Source organism: Hylobates moloch, unplaced genomic scaffold (assembly GCF_009828535.3).
Source record: "Hylobates moloch isolate HMO894 unplaced genomic scaffold, HMol_V3 SCAFFOLD_12, whole genome shotgun sequence".
NCBI classification, from domain to species: Eukaryota; Metazoa; Chordata; class Mammalia; order Primates; family Hylobatidae; genus Hylobates; species Hylobates moloch.
In genome coordinates, this window is record NW_026652287.1 from 57,020,384 (window position 1) to 57,043,367 (window position 22,984).

The 22,984-nt window shown below is 37.4% G+C and overlaps 1 pseudogene; it reads right to left on the minus strand.

Annotated features, from left to right (window-relative positions):
- Positions 1 to 312: 312 nt before the first annotated feature.
- Positions 313 to 22,984, minus strand: part of LOC116478816 (SHC SH2 domain-binding protein 1-like) — a 44,117-nt pseudogene continuing 21,445 nt past the window's right edge.

The window sequence follows — 22,984 nt, forward strand, 5'->3', positions numbered from 1 at the left end:
TGAAGCACCAGATTAAAGTATAATTACACTAGAGAGTTACAAATGGGCTTATTATAAGAGAACTATATGTTTAAGAAAGCGAAGCTTTCAGATAAGAAATCTCCAAATATTTTCTGTTATATGTTTTTACAATCTTTCTTATAAAGAAGGAGTGTTTGATGCACAACACCTGCTAACAGAAATAAATCTACACTCAAGCCCAGTAGAATAATCAAATATAAAATACAGACATAAAGCAAACTACAATGGCAACAGTGATTCTTGGAGCAGCATGTGAAAAATATAGTATTTTGCTATCTCATATCATTGTGATCAGAAAAGAAATGTGCCAAAACACTCTTTCTCATTCCACTTGAACTGGATCCCCATAATTCCAACAAACATCATTTGCGACATTACGTTGTCATCAGCTTGCATGATCCCCAGTTCACTTAACCTTTTCTTCTTCATCTGGCCTTTTTGTGTAAAGGCAGAAACCAGTTCATTTACAATTTCCCTCAACTTGCTCAGAAAGGTCAGATCTTGCATAAAGCTCCATTTTAGCAGGTGCACATTGCATCAGCTCCTCTGGATCTACTCTTTCAGTTACATCTGCCTTTCTACTTGTCTGAATTTTAAGTGCTTTATTTTCTGGATAAACAAACTATGACAAAGTTCAGTACACAAGCTAGCCCAACTAAAACATACATATTTCTACACAGTTTGTTAGAGCTTTCAAGTGTTTTCTGCCAAGTATTCCTGCTGTCATCTAACTGGAGTTTACAAATTCCTTGCCATAAGAATCTCAATGAGTAGTTTTTTCCAATTCTGTGAAGAAAGTCATTGGTAGCTTGATGGGGATGGCATTGAATCTATAAATTACTTTGGGCAGTATGACCATTTTCACAATATTGATTCTTCCTATCCATGAGCATGGAATGTTCTTCCATTTGTTTGTGTGCTCTTTTATTTTGTTGAGCAGTGGCTTGTAGTTCTCCTTGAAGAGGTCCTTCACATCCCTCGTAAGTTGGATTCCTAGGTATTTTATTCTCTTTGAAGCAATTGTGAATGGAAGTTCACTCATGATTTGGCTCTCTGTTTGTCTGTTATTGCTGTATAAGAATGCTTGTGATTTTTGCACATTGATTTTGTATCCTGAGACTTTGCTGAAGTTGCTTATCAGCTTAAGGAGATTTTGGGCTGAGATGATGAGGTTTTCTAAATATACAATCATGTCACATCTGCAAACAGGGACAATTTGACTTCCTTTTTCCCTAATTGAATACCCTTTCTTTCTTTCTCCTGCCTGATTGCCCTGGCCAGAACTTCCAACACGATGTTGAATAGGAGTGGTGAAAGTTCATATGGAACCGAAAAAGAGCCTGCATTGCTAAGACAATCCTAAGCCAAAAGAACAAAGCTGGAGGCATCACACTACCTGACTTCAAACTATACTAAAAGTCTACAGTAACCAAAACAGCATGGTACTGGTACCAAAACAGAGATATAGACCAATGGAACCGAATAGAGCCCTCAGAAATAATACCACACATCTACAAACATCTGATCTTTGACAAACCGGACAAAAACAAGAAATAGGGAAGGGATTCCCTATTTAATAAATGGTGCTGGCAAAACTAGCAAGCCATATGTAGAAAGCTGAAACTGGATCCCTTCCTTACACCTTATACAAAAATTAATTCGAGATGGATTAAAGACTTAAATATTAGACATAAAACCATAAAAATCCCAGAAGAAAACCTAGGCAATACCATTCAGGACATAGGCATGGGCAAGGACTTCATGTCTAAAACACCAAAAGCAATGGCAACAAAAGCCAAAATTGACAAACGAGATCTAATTAAACTAAAGAGCTTCTTCACAGCAAAAGAAACTACCATCAAAGTGAACAGGCAACACTACAGAATGTGAGAAAATTTTTGCAATCTATCCATCTGACAAAGGGCTAATATCCAGAATCTACAAAGAACTCAAACAAATTTACAAGAAAAAAACAACCCCATCAACAAGTGGGCGAAGGATATGAACAGACACTTCTCAAAAGAAGACATTTATGCAGCCAACAGACACATGAATAAGTGCTCATCATCACTGGCCATCAGAGAAATGCAAATCAAAACCACAATGAGATACTATCTCACACCAGTTAGAATGGCAATCATTAAAAAGTCAGGAAACAACAGGCGCTGGAGAGGATGTGGGGAAATAGGAACACTTTTACACCGTTGGTGGGACTGTAAACTAGTTCAACCATTGTGGAAGTAAGTGTGGCGATTCCTCAAGGATCTAGAACTAGAAATACCATTTGACCCAGCCATCCCATTACTGGGTATATACCCAAAGGATTATAAATCAGGCTGCTATAAAGACACATGCACACGTTTATTGTGGCACTATTCACCATAGCAAAGACTTGGAACCAACCCAAATGTCCATCAATGATAGACTGGATTAAGAAAACGTGGCACATATACACCATGGAATACTATGCAACCATAAAAAAGCATGAGTTCATGTCCTTTGTAGGGACATGGATGAAGCTAGAAACCATCATTCTCAGCAAACTATCACAACGACAAAAAACCAAACATCCCATGTTCTCACTTATATGTGGCAATTGAACAATGAGAACACTTGGACACAGGAAGGGGAACGTCACACACCGGGGCCTGTTGTGGGGTGGGGGGAGGGGGAGGGATAGCATTAGGAGATATACCTCACGTAAATGAGGAGTTGATGGGTGCAGCACACCAACATGGCACATGTATACAGATGTAACAAACCTTCACATTGTGCACATGTACCCTAGAACTTAAAGCATAATAATAATAATAATAAAAAGAAAACAAAAGAATCTCAATGAGTGACTGTCTTGCTCTTTATGCCAGGGTTTCCTGATCTTCACACAGGATCACAAATTTTGAACTATTTGTCTACCCTTTTCATCCTAGAATCTTCCCCACTCAACAGATATTTATTGGATATTTACTATCTGTTAAGCATTGTGTTAGGAACTAGGATGCAGATTGGTAAGACAGTGCTACTTTCCTTTAACTCCCAATCTAGCAGCAAACTCTAGATGAGCCCCATGATCCCAGCCCTCTGGTATTATTTTCATGACGATTAAATGGCAAAAGGACTTTGCACTGCAATTTGCAATGTAATTAAGGTTCCTAATCAGTTTTCTCCAGTTGGTTGCAAAAGAGGAAAAGAGGAAGTCAGCGAGATTCAAAGCATGAAAGGTTTGCCTTGAGGGAGGTTCTCTTCTGCTGAGATAGAGGGGACCATGCGGCAAGAATCTGAGAGCAGCCCCTAGAAGCTAAGTGCGAGCCCCAGCAAATAGCCAACAAGAAAACAGAGACCTCAGTCCTACAACCTACAGAAATGAATTTCTGTTGATGAATAACATGAATGTATTTGGAAGTAGGTTCTTCCAACTGAGCTTTTCTTTTTTTTTTCTTTTTCTTTTTTTTTTTTTTTTTTTTTTGAGATGGAGTTTCATTCTTGTTGCCCAGGCTGGAGTGCAATGGCACAATCTCGGCTCACTGCAACCTCTGCCTCCCGGGTTCAAGCGATTCTCTTGCCTCAGCCTCACAAGTAGCTGGGATTACAGGCATGCGCCACCACATTGGCTAATTTTGTATTTTTAGTACAGATGGTGTTTCTCCATGTTGGTCAGGCTGGTCTCAAACCCCCAACCTCAGGTGATCCGCCTGACTCAGCCTCCCAAAGTGCTGGGATTACAGGTGTGAGCCACTGCATCCAGCCCCAGCTGAGCTTTCAAACCAGAGCACTGTGCAACTGACACCTTGACTTCACCCTTCAGACCTGTGAAGAAATAAAGAACTTGCTCTTCAGGAGTGGACCCTGAAGGATGACAAGGAGTACTCTTGAAACTGCTTTAAACTTTCCTTAACTCTGTCAATGCTTAATTCTTCTCTATGACTGAGATTTAGTAGACTGAGATCTATGTCATCGCTTTGGAGTTCACAAATATCCAGGGAGTTAGCTCAGCTTTGCTGCCAAGAAAGGCAGATGACAGGGAGGCATTTCCTTCTACCAATAAAAAATGGAGGCAAACTCCACTATTGGCTCCAGTAAACACAGCCCTCAACCTGGCACATGGATTTCCCCACCTCCAACCTCAACAGATGCCAGCCGGAGCCACCACTGCTATCACACACCCATCCTCATTCTATACGTTTATAGAAAGCCAACCACGGTAAGAAGGGAACTGCAGGACCACAGAAACCACAATGTCAAGGTTTTGAACGAACAGTAGAACTAGTTGACTTTGAAAGTTCCTTTCTCCCTCAGATTCTATAATGTTATATAGCTTTACCAAAACTTCTCTTTCTCCATGCCCAAACATATTCTGGCAATCTTAAAAAAAAAAAAAAAAAAAAAAAAAAAAGCAGCAGGAAGACTAAGATCCTTAGTTGGATTTTAATGCTGAAAAAAAAAGTAAATTAGGTCTGATTTTTCTATCTAAAATTCCTAAATATCGCATACCTTCAGTTTCATCTTGGGCACTTTCTTGCAGGTTAAACTGTAGCTTTCACCAAGAAAACACCATAACCTTCATTTTATGATATTACTCACCAAGGATATTTTGGGAATGTCATAATGCTCATCTAAGAAGACCTGTGACACTGAAAACAAATGTTTCAAGGAACTGTCTTTTCAACACTGCCTGCTTAAAAAATCTTGGCTTTTTTCACACTACTCTAAAAATAAAGCAGAAAAGCTATGCTGATTCACATGCTGTAGCACAGTGTGATGCAGCATTCCTCTGTCATTTCTGCAGATCTATAGGCAACAATGCATTCTTGCAAAAGACTTTCAATCATTAGCTACTGATATTATTAGAATTTATATACTACTTAAGCCTTTCAAAGTTAGAAAACAATAGGACCCAACATGGGAATGTAATAAAGCATAATTTCTTAGGTGAAATCATTCCAACCTTTAGAAAGCAAGTGTCTTGGCCGATGCTCAGCTTAATGAGGAGCGCTTCCTTGCAACGGCAGGTCCATTCTCACTCAGGGAACCCGAACTTACTCCCAGGATATATTTCTACGCCAGCACCCTGCAAGTTACAATTTGAGATAATAACAATCAGTATCAAAAAGGCAGGAAGAATTTTATTACAATCACCTTTTAGCCTTTTACACAGTGCAAATGTAAAGCACAAAGATAAAGTGTTTTACAGATAAGCTTTATTAGGTATTTTAAACCAACACTTCATTTGTTCCAGATTAGCAAGTCATTAGCATATATCATTATCAAACCACCCGCACCCCACCCCAACATACACGCTGAGTGTCAACATTCAATTCCTGTTCCACTGTCTTTCATTCTAGATAAATCGGTTTTCAGATTCTGCCAAAAGTAGAAATCCTTTAACAATTTTGTTGAAAGATGCACTTAATCAAAATGACCATTCTCTCATCTACTCAATTAGTGAAGAACAGTATTTGAGTTTAGTAAAATATTGTAATTTGAGACTAGAAACAAGGCCCTATATTTTAAAAATGCCAGTTATAAGATACCCCAATCCACCTTAAAAATCACTTCTATGAATTAAGCAATGGCCTTCACTGCTACACAGGTTAAAATTAACAACTAGTTCAAGTGTAATTTATATAGAGTAACCAGAAAGATTCAAACCTGGTCTGATTCTCTCACACTGTCTCCTCACACCACATGGCACCAACAAAAAAGAAACAGTAATAGGAATAATTTATTTCCTAATGTTATGCAAGGCACTTTAAAAAGCAAAATGAGTCACTCAAACCTCTATAGTTATTTAGGAAACCACTTAGGAATAATTTAATACACAAAATCATAGGTGAAGAAGAGCTGGTATAACTAGTCATGACACATCTACTGCATGTATGTTACTTTTCTAAGAGCAGTCATATACCATGAGAAAACATTATTACTTTTCCCTTTGCATACGCCTGAACCATATATGTACACACTAACTTATCTCTTCTGTAGAAATGTTTTCAAAAATCTGCTAACTGGGACTTCAGCTAAAAAATTTTCAGCTTGGGGTTATGTGCAAAAAAGACACAGGAGTGATTATATTAAAAATACATATACAAATAGTTAAATATCAAACTATCAGGAATCATATAAAATTTAAAAAGAATGGGAACAGCAGCTGTCTGGCAAATGATACGATCATATTCAAACTTAGTTATAAAGATGAACAAATAATTTGGCAATTAAAAAGTAACTGCCACTTGTGAACAACAGAGATGTCTCTATTTTTTTCTGCTAGGTATAACCAAAAACCATGGGCATTATATATAAAATAAACATAAGATAACTGAAAAATGGAGAGAAGGTGGCAGACCAGCAACAGACCTCAAGACCCAAGAAAGAACACCAACACAGTGGGAAGTTCCCAGGGTTTTCTTTTCACTTCATAATCCCCAGACTTGGAGCTTATGTAGCTGGCAATCCAGTACACAAACAGACAAAGACCAAAAAAGCCCCCAAAACACTGCTTTGTCTAGTCAAAGGACTAGGCAACCTAGAAAGACAGAAAACAGACAATAACACCTCCATTCCAGCCAAACAGCACAAAATAAAAAAGCGACCCCATTCCCATCATGCCAGTCAAGGTCGAGAGGAACCTGGACTTTTGCCCTCTGAAGGCTGTAACCAGGTATCCCAACACTCCCACTGGGGTGGAATCAGTGAAAGCAAAACAGGGAGCCAGGACTTTCATCCCCACTAACTGGTTACAAGGCCCTCTCTGCAGCAGTATCAGTGAAGACTGAGGAGCCTGGGCTTGTACCCCCACCTAGCAGCAACAAGATGTGTGCCCCTTCCCCACTGGGGTGGTGTCAGAGTAAGCCTAGTGGAGATTACAACTTTCATAATTGGCCAGTGGTAAGAAGACCAGCCCCATATACCACAGTGTCAGCAGAGACCAAATGGGAAACTAGAATTCCCACCCTTACCCAGCAGTAACAAGGAGCTCCTCCACCCAGCTTGAGTATCAACAGAGGCCAAGGGGAAACTATGACTTCTACCTCAACAAGGTGATGGCCACCTACCCCCATCTTTTATCTTCCTGCAGGAATGTCAGAGAAGTTAGAGAAGATCCAGACTTTCATAATGTAATACAAAAAATGTCAAGGATTCAGATGAAAATCACTTATCATACCAAGAACCCAGAAGGTGTCAAATTGTATAAGACAATCAACTGATGCCAAAACCAAGATGTCAGAGACAACAGAATTAGCTGACAATAATTTGAAAGCAGCCAGGATAAAAATGCTTCAACGAGCAATTATGAACATACTTCAAACAAATGAAAAATGAGTCTCAGCAAAGAAACAGAACATAGAAAGAACCCAATTAAAATTTTATTTTTATTTTTTATTTCAATAGCTTTAGGAGTGTAATATAGTTTGGATATTTGTCCCCACCCAAATCTCATATTGAATTGTAATCTCCGATGCTGAGGGTAGGGTTTGGTGGGTGGTGTTTGGGTCATGGGGGCAAATCTCTCTTGGCTTGGTTCTGTCTTTTCAATAATAAGTGAGTTCTTGTGAGATGTGGTCATTTAAGTGTGTGCCCCCTCCTACCCCCTTTCACTTGCTCCTGCTTTTGCCATGTGAGGTACCTGCTCCCTCTTTGCCTTCCACCATGATTGTAAGCTCCCTGAGGACTCCATAGAAGCTAAGCAAATGTCAGCATCATGCTTCCTCTAAAGCCTGCAGAACCATGAGCCAATTAAACCTCTTTTCTTTTTAAATTACCCAGTATCAGTCATTTCATTATAGCAATGCAAGAACAGCCTAATATAGAAAACTGCTACCAAGGAGTGGGGCATTGCTTTAAAAACACCTGAAAATGTGGCGCCAGCTTTGGAACTGGTAATAGCAGAGGTTAGAAAAAGTGTGGAGGTCTCCGGCCGGGCGCGGTGGCTCACGCTTGTAATCCCAGCACTTTGGGAGGCCGAGGCGGGCGGATCACGAGGTCAGGAGATCGAGACCACGGTGAAACCCCGTCTCTACTAAAAATACAAAAAATTAGCCGGGCGCGGTGGTGGGCGCCTGTAGTCCCAGCTACTCGGAGAGGCTGAGGCAGGAGAATGGCGTGAACCCGGGAGGCGGAGCTTGCAGTGAGCCGAGATTGCGCCACTGCACTCTAGCCTGGGCGACAGAGCGAGACTCCTTCTCAAAAAAAAAAGAAAAAGTGTGGAGGTCTCCAAAAAAGACAAGAAGATGAGAAAAAGTTTGGAATTTCTTAGAGACGGGTTAAATGGTTGTGACCAAAATGCTGATAGTGATATGGACAATGAAGTCCAGCCTCAGATGGACATGAGAAACTTACTCGAAACTGGAGAAAAGGTCACATGTGTTATGCCTTGGTGAAGCTTGGCTGCATTCTATTAATGCCCTAGGGATCTGTGGAAGTTTGCACTACAAAGCAATGACTTAGGGTATCTGGCAGAAGAAATTTCTAAGCCACAAAGCACTTAAAAAGTGGCCTGGCTGCTGCTTCTAACAATATATGCCCAGATGCAAGAGCAAAGGAATGATTTTAAGCTGGAGCTTTAAAGGGGGAGCAGAGCATAAAAGTTTAGAAAATTTGCAGCCTGGCCATGTGGCAGAGAAAGAAAAAGCTTTCTGGGGGAGAAGAATTCAAGCACGTTATGGAACAACTACTTGTTAGATATTTGCATAACTAAAAGGGATCCAAGTGCTAATATCCAAGACTCTGGGGAAAAGGTCTTGAAGGCATTTCAGAGCTCTTCTCAGCAGTCCCTCCTATTACAAGACCAAAGGCCTAGGAGGGAAGAATTGTTTGGGTGGCCAGGGCAAGGTTCCCAAGGCCTGCACAACCTCAGGACAGTGCTCCGCACATTCTGGCTGCTCTGGCTCCAGCTGTGGCTCAAAAAGTCACAGATACTGCTTGTGCAACCAATCCAAAGTGGGTAAGCCACCACAGCCTTTGGCAGCTTCCACATGGTGTTAAGCCTGTGAGTGCACAGAGCATAAGAGTAAATGAGGTTTGGTACTGTCTACATAGATTTCAGAGGACATACAGAAAAGCCTGGGTGTCCAGACAGAAGCCTGCTGTAGGAGAAGAGCCCCCATGGAGAACCTCTACTAAGGCAGTGCCTAGAGGAAATGTGGGGATGGAACCCCTAGAGTCCCCACTGGAGCACTGCCTAGTGGAGCTGTGAGAAGCAGGTGGCCAAACTCCAGATCTGAGAATGGTAGATCCACCATCAGCTTGCACCCTGAGCATGGAAAAGCCACAGGCACTCAACAGCCAGTGAGAGCAGCTGCAGGAGCTGAACTCTGGAAAGGCACAGGGGAAGAGCTGCCCAAGGCCTCAGGAGCTCACCCCTTCCATCATTGTAACCTGGGTGTGGGACAAGGAGTCAACGGAGATTATTTTGGAGCTTTAAGATTTCATGACTTTCCTGCTGGGTTTTAAACCTGTATGAGGCCTGTAACCCCTTTCTTTTGGCTGGTTCCTGCCTTGTGGAATGGGAATGTTTACCCAATGCCTATAGCTCCATTCTATCTTGGAAGTATATTGCTTCCTTTTGACTTGCCTTGTTCAGATGAGACTCAGATGAGATTTTGAACCTTAAACTTTTGAATTAATGCTGGAATGAGTTAAGACTTTAGGGGACTATTGGGAAGGCATGATTGTATTTTGCAATGTGAGAGAGACGCGAGATTTGGGAGGGTCCGGGGCAGAATGATATAGTTTGGATATACATTTTTCCCTGCCCAAATCTCATGTTGAATTGTAATTCCCAGTGCTGAAGGTGGGGCCTGGTGGGAAGTTTTTGAATGATGGGGGCAGTTCCCTCATGGCCTGATGCTGTCTTCATGATAGTGAGTGAGATATTGTGAGATCTGGTCATTTAAAAGTGTATGACACCTGCGACCCCTCTATCTCTCTTGCTCCTGGTCCAGCCAGGAGCCGCAATGTGCCAGCTCCCCATCTACCTTCTGCCATAATAGTAAGCTTCCTGAGACCTCCCTAGAAGCAGATGCCACCATGCTTCCTATATAGCCTGCAGAACCATTAGCCAATTAAACCCCTATTCCTATAAACTACCCAGCCTCACATATTTCTTTATAGCAGTGCGAGAACATCCTAATACAGAGTACACATGCTTTTTGGTTACAGGATGAATTATAGAGTGGTGGAGAGTCTGAGATTTTAGAATATCCATCACCCAAATAGTACACATTGTACCCAACAGGTGGTTTTTCATCCTTCACCCTCCTTCTAACCTTGCCTATTCTGAGCCTCCAATGTTTGTGATACTAGTTTGTAAGCCTTTGTACACCTAAAGCTTAGCTCCCACTTGTAAGTGACAACATGTATTATTTGATTTTCCACTCCTGAGTTACTTCCTGTAGAATAATGGCCTCCAGTTTGATCTAAGTTGCTGCAAAAGACAGTATTTATTTTTCATAGTTCATTATTTTCTGAGTAGTATTTCATGGTATATATATATATATATATATATATATATATATATATCACAAAAATAAAAATTTTAGAACTGAAGAATTAAAATAAATAGCTCAATGATAAGTTCAACAGCAGAATGAAAAGAACAGAGGAAAGAAACAGTGCATGGAAAGATAGAACAAGAAAAATTATCCTATCTGAACAATAGAGAGAAATTAAACTGAAAAATAAATGTAAACAGAGCTTCAAGGACCTACTGGACTATAAGAAAAGATCCAATATTTGTGTCACTACAGACCTGGAAGGAGAGGAGAAAGAAGGTGAGGCTGAAAAGGTAATTGAGGAAATAATGACTAAAAGCTCCCATATTTGGTAAGACACAATAAGCCCACAGAGTCAAGAAGCTGAGCAAACTCCACACAGGAAAAACTCAAATAAATCCATGAAAAGATATATCATAATTAAATTACTGAAAGCTAATGGCAAAAACAAAAAAAAATATTGAAAGCATCAGTCAAAATTTTACACCTTAGCCATTGGAGAGAAATTGTGATTGACAGCATCAGAAACCATGGATGCCAGACAAAAGAGGCCCAGTATTATTTAAGGGTGGAAAGAAAAGAACTGTCAATCCAGAATCCTATACCCAATAAAGATATTCTTCAGGAATGAAGGAATCAAAACATTCTGAGAAGAAGAGAAACTAAGATAATTAGCAACCAGTAGATCTACTCTAATGGAATGGGTAAAGAAAGTTCTCTGAACAAAGGAGAAATAATAAAAGAGGGAATCTTGGAACATCAGAAAGGAAAAAGGAGCAAAAGCAAGCAAAAATACTGGTAAATAGGCTTTGCTTCTCCTCTTGAGTTTAAATTACGTTTGAAATTTGAAATGAAAATATTAGTATCGTCTAATGTGGTTCTAGATGTACATAAAGGAGATATTTAAGACAATTACAAAAAGAAGAAAAAGAAATTGCAGGGAGCCGAAGGCTCGTGGGACGTGACCAACTCAGCATTCCTCTGGAGGCTATACGATCAAACAACAAACTGTTTTTCATGAAGGCAGGATGTGGGCAAACTCACGACTGCTCCTGCTGACAGAAGGTTTGCTGGAGGCCATCACTCCCTGGTGCTGAGGTTATCTACTGTGACATCTACAGCATGTTGTTCAAAGACTGCATTCTTGCAAGCCTACTCTGGACCAGGCAGCTGACCCCTTCTTCCATCTCCCTTCTCACTATCTCTTTTGCCTAATAAATACGGAAGACGGTGTAAAGCTCAGGGCCCTTGTCCACTAGACGCAAGGTACTCCCTGACCCCTTCTTCCAAATATACTCTTTCGTCTCTTGTCTTTTATTCCCACGTTTGCCAGGCTTTGTTTCGTCCCCCAGGTCCATGCAGGTTACATAGTGGTGCCCCGTTCAGCGACAGAATCAGGCGGTCCACAAGAGATGTAAAGAAAAGCAGAGTTTCTCTACTTCACTTGAACCGGTGAATGAAGACACCAGTCAACTGTGAGGCTATGTACATATATTACCTGAAGCAATCACTAAAAAATAGCTATACTAAAAGATATATTCAAAAACAAATAAAACTATGAAAACTGCTCAGGTAATCCACAGGATGGCAGAAAAATGTAAAGCAAGAAATAAAAAAAAGCAGAACAAACAGAAAACAACAAATAAAATAGACTAACAACTAAACATCAATAATTAAATGTAAATGGTCTAAAGACATTAAAAGACACAGATTGGCAAAGTGGATTAAAGACATGACTCAACTATATGCTGTCTACAGCCAAATTTAAACAGAATAATATAGGCAAGTTGAAAGTAAAATAGTGCAAAAAGATATATCATGCAAACATTAATCAAGGGAAGGCAAGTGTGGTTATATTAATGTCAGATAAGGTAGACTTTGCAGCAAACAAAATTACCAGAGACAGATAATAACATTATATAATGAGAAATATGTTTCACCAAAATGACAACAATCCTAAATGGGCATACAACAAATAACAGAACTGCAAAAACTTGAAGCAAAAACTAACAGAACTGAAAAGACAAACATATCCATACTTGTGCTTAGAGATTTTAGCAACCCTATCTCAAAAATTGACAGAATTACTAAACAGAAAATCAGAAAGAATACAGAAAAACTCAATAATACCACCAACCAATTTGACCTAGTTGACATTTATGGGATGAAATACCCAACAACAGCAGAATACATATTCTTTTCATAGGGCTACTTTACACATAACAAGACAGACCACATCTTAGGCCATGAAACAAACCTCAAAAAATTTCAAAACATTGAAATCATACACGGTGTTTTCTTAAAACCATGGAATCAAACTAGGAATCAACAAAAAGATAACAGTAAAACTCCCAATACTTAGAAACTAACACTTCTAAATTCTGCATGGGTCAAAGAATGAAAATACAAAATATAAAAATTTGTGGAACACAGCGAAAGTAATGCTGAGAGAGAAGTTTGTTAACACTAAGTGCGCACATTAGAAAAGAGGAAAAGTCTCAGATCAGTAAACTATGCTTTCATGTGGAAAACATAGAAAAAGCAAAACAAACCCAAAACAAGCAGAAGGAATGAAATCAGAAAAACAACAAAAACCAAGGAAATTGAAAACAGAACAATTTTTAAACATCAGTGAAACAGGGTTGGTTCTTAAAAGAGAGAGAACAAACGAACTACCAGTATAGATTACAAAACAGAGATTATCACTACAGACCTTGCCGACATCAAAAGAATAAGGAAATACTACAAAAAATTCAATATATGTAAATTTGACAACTTAGAAGAAATGGTCCAACATTGCTAAAAGCAAAAACTACCAAAATTTACTCTATATAAAATAGGTCATTCGAATAGCTCTTTACCTATTAAGAAAATTGAATTCATAATTTTAAAAATTCCAAAAGATAAATCTCCTGGCCCAGATGGTTTCATTGGAGAAATCTATTAAACATTTAAAGAAGTAACAGTAATTCTACAAAATCTCTTCTAGAAAATAAAAGAGAAAAAAAATACTTCAGAGTTCTTCATTTTATGAAGCTAATATTAGTGATACCCAAACCAGACAAAGACAGGAGTACAAAAAAACCAAAACTACAGATGAATATTCTTTATGAATATAGATGCAAAATTTCCTCACAAAACATTAGCAAGTACAATTCATCAAAATATAAAAAGATTATACACTACGGCAAAGTGGGATTTATGCCATTGAGGCAAGGCTGGTTCAAAATTTGAAAGTCAACCAGTATAACCCATCATTTTTTTTTTCTAATAATAAAAATCAGTGATCATCTCAGGAAATGCAGAAAAATACTTGATAAAGAACTTGATAAAGAATATCCATTAAAAAACTTGATAAAGAATATCCATAAAAACCTAGTTAACCTCATTCTTAATGATGAAATATTGAATACACTCCCCATAACATGAAAAATAAAGTTATCTACTCTTATTCAAAATAGTGCTAGAAGTTCTAGCCAGTGCAATAAGGCAAGAAATTAAAAAAAAAAAAAAAAAAAAGAAAAGCATACTAATCAGAAAAAAAAAAAAAAAAACAACTTTTGATACTTACAGATAACATGATTGTCTACATAGAAAATCCCAAGGAATCTACAAAAACACTTTTATAACTAATAGGTAACGTTCAGCAAGGTCACAAAATACAAAATGAACATACAGAAATCAATTATATTTCTATATACTAGCAATAAACATATGAACATTGAACTTAAAAATATAGTATGACAACCTAATAATAACAAGCAATGGAGAAAAAGCTCCCTATTCAGTGAGTGGTGCTGGGATAACTGGCTAGCCATATGCAGAAGATTGAAACTGAACCTCTTCCTTTCACCATATTAAAAAATAAACTGAAAATGGATTAAAGACTTAAAAGTAAGATCCAAAAGTATAAAAACCCTAGAAGAAAAACTAAAGAGCTACTGCAGAGTATCAGCAGAGTAAACAACCTACAGAATGAGAGTAAATATTTGTAAGCTATGCATCTGACAAAAGTCTTAATGGCTAGAATCAATAAGAAAAAAAACCAGGCAAAAAACAAACAAACCCATTTAAAAATGGGCAGCGGACATAGACACTTCTGAAAAGAAGATATACACATGGCCAACAAGCATATGAAAAAATGCTCAATATCAGTAATCATTAGAGAAATGCAAATAAAAGCCACAATGAGATACCATCTCATACCAGTCAGAATGGCCATAATTAAAGTCAAAAAATAGCAGATGTTGGTGAAGTTACAGAAAAGGGCATGCTTAAACATTCTTGGTGGTACTGTAAATTAATTCAGCCATTATGGAAAGCAGTTTCAAGATTTTTCAGTGAACTTAAAACGCAACTACCATTTGACCTAACAATCTTATTACTGGATATATACTCAAAGGAATATAAATCATTCTACCAAAAAGACACACAAACTCATATGTTCATCGCAGCACTAGTCACAATAGCAAAGACATGGAAACAACCTAGATGCCCATCAAGCGTGGACTGGATAAAGAAAATGTGGTAAATATATACCGTGGAATACTAGCCAGACATAAAAAATTCATGTCCCTTGAAGCAACATGGATGCAAATGGAGGTCATTATCCTAAGCAAATTAACACTGGAACAGAAAACCAAATACTGCATGTTCTCACTTATAGATGGGAGCTAAGTACTCAGTACACATGGACACAAAGATGAGAATAACAGACAACAGAACCTACTTTAGCGGGGAGAGTGGGAGGTGGATAAAGGTCAAAAAACTACCTATTGGGTACTGTGCTCACTACTTGAGTGGCTAAATCATTTGCACATCAAACCCCAGTGACATAAAATTTACCCATGTAATGAACCTGCACATGTACCTCATGAATCTAAAATAAAGTTGAAAAAGAAATACAAAACACAAACAACAATTTTATGCTGAAGACTACATAATGTTGATGAAAGAAATCAAAGATCTAAATAAACAGAGAAATATGTTCACAGATTGGAAGACTCAACATAATAGAGATGTCAATTCTTCCCAAGTTTACATACGAGTTTATTAAAATTCCTTTCAAAATTTCAGCATGATTTCTTATGGATATAAAATTATTCTAAAATTTATATTGAAAGGCAAAGAACTTGGGTAGCTGAAACAATTTTCATTGAAACCAAGTGGGAGAAATGACTCTATTTGATTTCAAGACGTAAATACAGCTACAGGTATTAGTGAAGAAACAGGACACTGATCAGTGAAACAGAATAGAGAACACAGAAATAGACCTATACAAATATGCCCAAACAATATTTGAAAAAAATGTAAAACCAACTTATTGGAGGAAGGACAGTCTTTTCAAGAAATGGTAAAGGAGCAACTGGACATCCACAGGCAAAAAAATGAACCTTGACCTAAACCTCACATCTTACAGCAAAATTAACTAAGAACTGGATTACAACTTTATATAAAATGTAAAACTATAAAAATTTTAGAAAAAAACAGGAGAAAATATTTGGAAATCTACAGCTAGGCAAAGAGTTCTTAAACTTAACACTGAAAAGCTCAATCCATAAAAGGAAAAATTGATGAATTGGACTTCATAAAAAAATAAAAACTTTGCTCTGTAAAAGCCCATATTAAGAAGATAAAAAGACTAGCTACAGCGCAGCAGAAAGTATCCGCAAACCACATACCTGGCAAAGGACTAGTGTCTAGAATATATATAGAACTCGCAAAACTACAGTAAAAAAGGACAAACAATCCAATTAGAAAATAGGCAAAAGTCACAAATAGACATCTCACTAAAGAGGATAGAAGAATGGCAAATAAGCTTATGAAAAAATGTTCAACACCGTTAACCACTACGGAAATAATTAAAACCACAGTTAGACAGTACTACACAACTATCAGAATGGCTAAAACAAAAAATAGTGAAAACACCAAATGCTTTCAGGATATGAAGAAACTGGATCACTCAAACATTGCTAGTGGGAACCGAAAATTGTACAACCACTCTGGAGAACAGTCTGGCAGTTTCCTTAAAAAACTAAACATGCAACTGCCATAGGACCTACAATTGTATTCCTGGGCATTTACCCCTAAGAAATAAAAAGTATATTGTCAGCAAAATCTGTACACAAATGCTTATAGCAGCTTTAGTGACAATAGGCAAAAACTGAAAATAATCTTGATGTCCTCCAGTGGGTGAATAAACAAACTATAGAACCACCACACATTGGACTACTACCCAACAATAAAAAGGAACAAATTACTGGTACATACAGCAACTGGGATGAGGCTCCAGAGAATTGTGTTAAGTGAAAAATGCCAATCCCACAGGTCATATCCCAAAAGCAATGTGATTTCATTTTAAAAACTTTTTTGAAATGATGAAATAATAGAAACGGAAAACAGATTAAGGTTTGCCAGCAGTTAAGGAAGAGACTGATGGGAGAGGAAAGTAAGTGAGTGTGGCTATAAAAGGGCAACCGGAGGAATCGCTGTGGTGACGGACGTGCTTCTCAGCCTAACTGAATGTCAGCACTCTGGCTGTGCTACAATACTGTGGTTTCATAAGATGTCATCACTGGGCCAAACTGGTAAAGAGTGTACATACGGGATCTCTCTGTGTTATCTCTTACAACAGTAGTGAATCTATAATTACCTCAAAATAAAAAGTAATTAAATAAAAGCAACTGAGCTTTGACTGTTACAAAATTCTTTACAAAGTTATAATTTTAAGAGTCTAAAATTCTCTGAAAGTTACAGTAAATTGTGAGATTTATTATTTTTCTTACTAATCTATGTTTTGAAAATGCTACATAAGAACCTTGTACAATTGAGCTTGCATGACTTAGTAGATATAAATGTCTGAACTTCTTTGAAGAAAGAGAATAGGAGTCTGCACTTATATCTTGGTCTCATATTTTATATATTTATTTACAACTTAAACTCAAACTATTTCCCAAAAAGAGCTCATCATATCTTGTCACCGTGTAAATCCAAGTTCTTCATTAAAAATTCTACTGATGTGCGTGCTGTGCCTCATGCTACTTCACATGGCAGCACAATTTTCTGATGGGGTCTCCTTATGGTGAGTGCCTGTGATGAAAACATATAGCTGACTGCTTTAAGAAGTAATGTACCTTTTCCAGTATCAGGGACAGTCTGGAGCTGACATTAGATATAGTCTAAATATTTAATAGCTTCCATTTAAACTTGAATTAGAAATTCATAAAATACAAAACAATGACCATTTTGAGTTATTTTCTAAAATCTAAAAGCCACATTCTTAAAAAAAAATGACTTGACCTCAGAAATGCAAAAGTACTTTCCACTACCACAAAAGAATGTCAGAGAGCAACTTTGCTCAGTATCTTGGGAAAAAAAAGATCTTATTCAAGAAAGAAGACACAGATCTTAGGAAACAAATACTACTGCAATGTGAAGACAGCCAGTTTCAGTCTAGTGCTAAACTGAAAACAATGAATACAGACCACCACGCTGGAAAGTATTAAAAGAAAAAGATGACTGCACTGAGAAGAAATTAATATTAAACTAACACATTTTCAAGAACAGGCGGAACTATTTTTTACTTCAGGGTAAGATTCCTAAGTTGTCATGCTGTGTACATAAATAAATAATCAGCCTTCCACGTACAGGCATACCTTGGAAATATTGTAGTGTAGTTTCCAGACCACTGCAATAAAGCAAATATTGCAATAGAATGAGTCACACCAATTTTTTGGTTTCTTAATGCATATAAAAGTTATTTTTATGAAAGAACAAGGCAGAAGGATTCCTTAAGCCCAGGAATTTGAGACCAGCCTGGCTACATAGTGAGACCCTATCTCTAGAAAGAAATAAAAATATTAGCCTGGTGTGGTGGTACATGCCTGTAGTCTCAGTTACTCAAAAGGCTGAGGCGGAAGGATCACTTGACCCCAGGAGATTGAGGCTGTAGTGAGCTAGGACTGCACCACTGCTCTCCAGCCTGGTTGACAGAGCAAGACCCTCTCTCGAAAAAAAAAAAAAAAAAAAAAAAAAAAGTTATGTTTATATAATATTGTAGTCTAAGTGTACAAAAGCACTATGTTTTTTTAAAAAAAGTACAAACCTTAATTTAAAAATACTTTATTTTGTTAAAACATACTAAGGTTCATCCGACCTTCAGCAAATCATGAACTTTTTTGCTGGTGGAGGGTCTTGCCTCAACGCTGACAGCTGCTGACTGATCAGGATAGTGGTTGCTGAAGGTTGGGGTGGCTGTGGCAATTTCTTAAAATAAGACAAACAGTTTGCCACATTGACCCCTCCTTTCATAAAAGATTTCTCAGTACCATGTAATGCGATGTTATGGTAGCATTTTACTCACAGAAGAATGTTTTTCAAAATAGGAGTTGATCATCGCAAAGCCTTCCTCTGCTTTATCAACTACCTTGATGTACTATTCTAAATCCTTTGTTGTCATTTCAACAATATTCATTCTCTTTACCAGGAGTAGATTCCATCTCAAGAAATCATCTTCTTTGCTCATCTGTAAGAAGCAACTCCTCACCTGTTCAAGTTTTGTCATAAGATTGTAGCAACTCAGTCTCATCACCAGGCTCCACTTCTAATTCTCTTACTATTTCCACTCATCTGCAGTTACTTCCTCCACTGACGTCTTGACCCTCAAAGAGTTTGGGAGTGTTGGAATCAAATTCTCTCAAACTCATGTTAATGTTGACATTCTGACCTCCTCTCATGAGTCTTGAATGTTCTTAATGACATCTAAGTGGTGAATCCTTCCCAGAAGGTTTTCAATTGACTTTGCCCAGATCCATCAGAGAAATCACTATCAATTGAAGCTATAGTTTATGAAGTCTATTTCTTAAATATTAAGACTTGAAAGTCAAAATTACTCCTTGATCCATGGGCTGCAGAATGGATGTTGCGTTAGCACGAAAAGAACATTAATCTCCTTGCACATTTCCGTCAGAGCTCTCAGGTGACCAGGTGCATTGTTCAGTAAGCAATAATATTTTGGCAGGATTTTTTTTTTCTGAGCAGTACGTCTCAACAGTGGGCTTGAAATATTCAGCAAACAATGCAATAAACGGATTTGCTACCACCCAGGCTTTATTGTTTCATTTCTGGAGCACAGGCGGAATAGATATAGTGTAATTCTTAAGGGCCCTAAGATTTTCAGAATTGTGAATGAGCACTGATTCAACTTAAAGTCACCAGTAAGAGAGCTGGCCTGTCTTTTGAAGCTTTGAAGCCAACTAATGACTTTTCTCTAGTTATGAAAAGTCCTAGATGCATCTTCTTCCAATAGAAGGCCTTTTCATCTACACTGAAAATCTGCTGTTCAGTTGTAGCCACCTTCATCAGTGATTTCAGCTAGCTCTTCTGGATAGCGTTCCGCAGCTTCTACAATTGAAACTGCTGCTTCACCTTGCACTTTTATGTTATGGGGATGGCTTCTTTCCTTAAACCTCATGGACCAACCTCTGCTAGCCAACTTTTTCTTCTGTAGCTCTCTTGACTCTCTCAGCCTTCACAGAATTAAAAAGAGTTAGGACCTTGCTGTGTACGCTTATGCTTAAGGGAATGTTGTAGTTGATTTAATCTTGTATCCTGACGACTAAAACTTTCTCCATATTAGTAAGAAGGCTGTTTTGCTTTCTTATTCATGTGTTTGGCTTTTGACGTGCCTTTCTCACTAGGCTTAATCATTTCTAGACTTTGTTTAACATGACAGACATGCAACTCTTCTTTTCACTTGAACACATAGATGCCATTGTAAGGTTATTAATTGGTCTCCTTTCAATATTGCTTTGTCTCAGAATAGAGAAGCCCAAGAAGAGGGAGAGAGAAGGGAGCATGGCTGATTGTTGGAACAGTCAGAACACACACAACTTTACTAAGTTCACCATTTTCTATGGTGATGCAGTTCACGTCACCCCAAAACAATTACAGTGGTAATATCAAAGACCACTGGTCACAGATCAGCATAACAAATGTAATAATAATAAAAATGTTTGAAATATTGTGAGAATTACCAAAATGTCACATAAAGGCATAAAGTGAGCATCAGTTATTGGAAAAATGAGGCCAAGTAGACTTACTTGAAGCAGGGTTACCACAAACCTTCATTGTATAAAACATTCAATATCTGTGAAGCACAATACAACTAGGTATTCCTGTACTCAACAGTGGCATTTCATTAAATTCTATCTTCCACAGAAAGTAAAGTTTTCCTTCAAAGCCTAGAATAAGTAAATACACCAAACAGTCAGATACTTACTTAAGATTTCTTTTACAACACCATGCTGAACAAATCTGAGATGTTAATATCCTCATTCATGCAGTCCACAGAAGTGTCACCTTTTTCCCTCTTTTCTATCACAATATCAATTGGTAGACCATATCCTAAGGAAGAGAACAGAAACATTTAAGGTGGGTGAGGGAAAAATGTCCAAATACAAAAATGTAGAACACATTTCTGTAGTGCAAGGGGCTTGAAATGATAATGAGACCAGTCAACCCAGATGCATTTAAATAAAGTCGATCTCCCCACATATCCTGTTTAAACCAGGGCATCAAATTTTTAACAATAACAACTTCCCAATGTGTCCGCATATTAGCAAGACTACTCTATCAGCCGTCTCAGACCAGTCCAGCACAAAATTCACATACAAAGGTGCCATGAAAGTTAAAAAATAATCCTAAGGACCTACAGCTGGGTCAAAGGGCTTTAAAGCATTCGGCTCTCTTAAGCTTTTTTCTAACTGCATGGGTGCTGTAGAAGGAAACTTAAGTATCTGAGATTCTATGATTCTAATATAAATTACATTTGAATAAACCTAAGCAGTTCTCAAGATTACCTAATTTTAATATTCTCGTAGAAAGAATGACTTAAAATCTGACAAACTGACTTATGACAGTTTAGCTACAGGAAAAAACAGTCTATTTCATTAATCAACAAAAACCATTAGCTCTCCATAAATCTTAATCAAATCAGTAATACAGGCCAAGCCTCTGAGTGGGCTTACAAAAACCTGGAATATCAGAAAACTAAAGAACTCACTTGACTTTCATTATAAAACAGAAGGCAAACACATAGATAAAGCTGTAAGAAAGAAAGACCTCATTGTCTAATGATAAGTCCTTGAGTACATGAAAGCAGTAACTGCAATAAACAGGCAAAGCCACTGAACTTATCCATACTTGAAGGGTACAGACAAGCCTTTGGGGGCACTAGAGAAGGCAAGACGACTCCATACACTAGAATGCTACCAGGGGTGGACTAGAAATGACTGAACAGTGAGTAATTTTGTTTCTGATTCTGTATGTGTCTGCCTGTACTTTGAATATTTTCTACAATAATCATTTTTTTACCATTAGAAAAATTAAAAATAGAAAAAGAATTGCATATTGAAGAAAAAACAGATTTTTACACAAATTATGTATTCTTACCAACTTAAAACATAAAGCCATTACCTAAAGTGAACAGATTTTCTAAAGAAGAAGGAGAAGCCCAACCATAAGTACTATTAATACCCTGCACGTAGTAGTTATTCAATATATCTTTTGTTTTAAGTGTTAGCTATAGATTACTATCAGATAAGCTTTAATTTACTCATAAGCTAGTGCTCCATATATTCACACCAGAGATACCATTTGATTCCTCAATTCTCAGAAATGTCCTCTGTTAGTAAATTTACAGTCATTTTTACACTTAACTATCAGAATTTGATAGGTTATTTATGACACTCTGGCAATTACACTGTAATTTCCTCAACAATCTAAGAACTCTTATCTACTATACAATTTATAATATCAATGTTATTTTTACTCTGCCAAAAAATAAAGTGTTTTTATTGCAGTGATTTATCCTGCAGATGTGTTACTTATACATACACATCTATTAAAATCAAGTATTGGAAAGGAGACAGAACAAAATTAACAAACATAAAACAAAAAAGGGAGTGAGATGATGTACTAGTGAACAGCAGGAAATTAAACTCCCAGCCTTGCTTCCATTAAGAAGTTTTGACAAGATAAAGATCAAGAACACAGCTTAAGCAGTTAGTGAACAGCTGCACAAGTCCCAAAATGATATATGATTTTTTTGCATTACAAGCTTCATTGCTAACTTGTGGCAGTTTTGGTAAATAGTTGAACAGCTACAACTAAATTTGACACATTATGGAAATATACAGGACCAAGACGAACAATTGTAAAGTAACCTAAACTTAGGAATTACTCCAAATGAACAAAAAGATTATAACTGGAAAACTTATTTTTAATAGATATTAAAAATATCAAAGCAGATAATAGTTATCTATTAACTATTATATATTTATTTTAATATTAATCTTTCAACATTAATGTTTTCAAAAGTATACTGTGTCAAGACACAAAGTGTAGCATTTGTGACACTCAGCAAACTTTTAGAGAATTAAGATAATTTTTGATACCAATTTCAAGTAAAACAC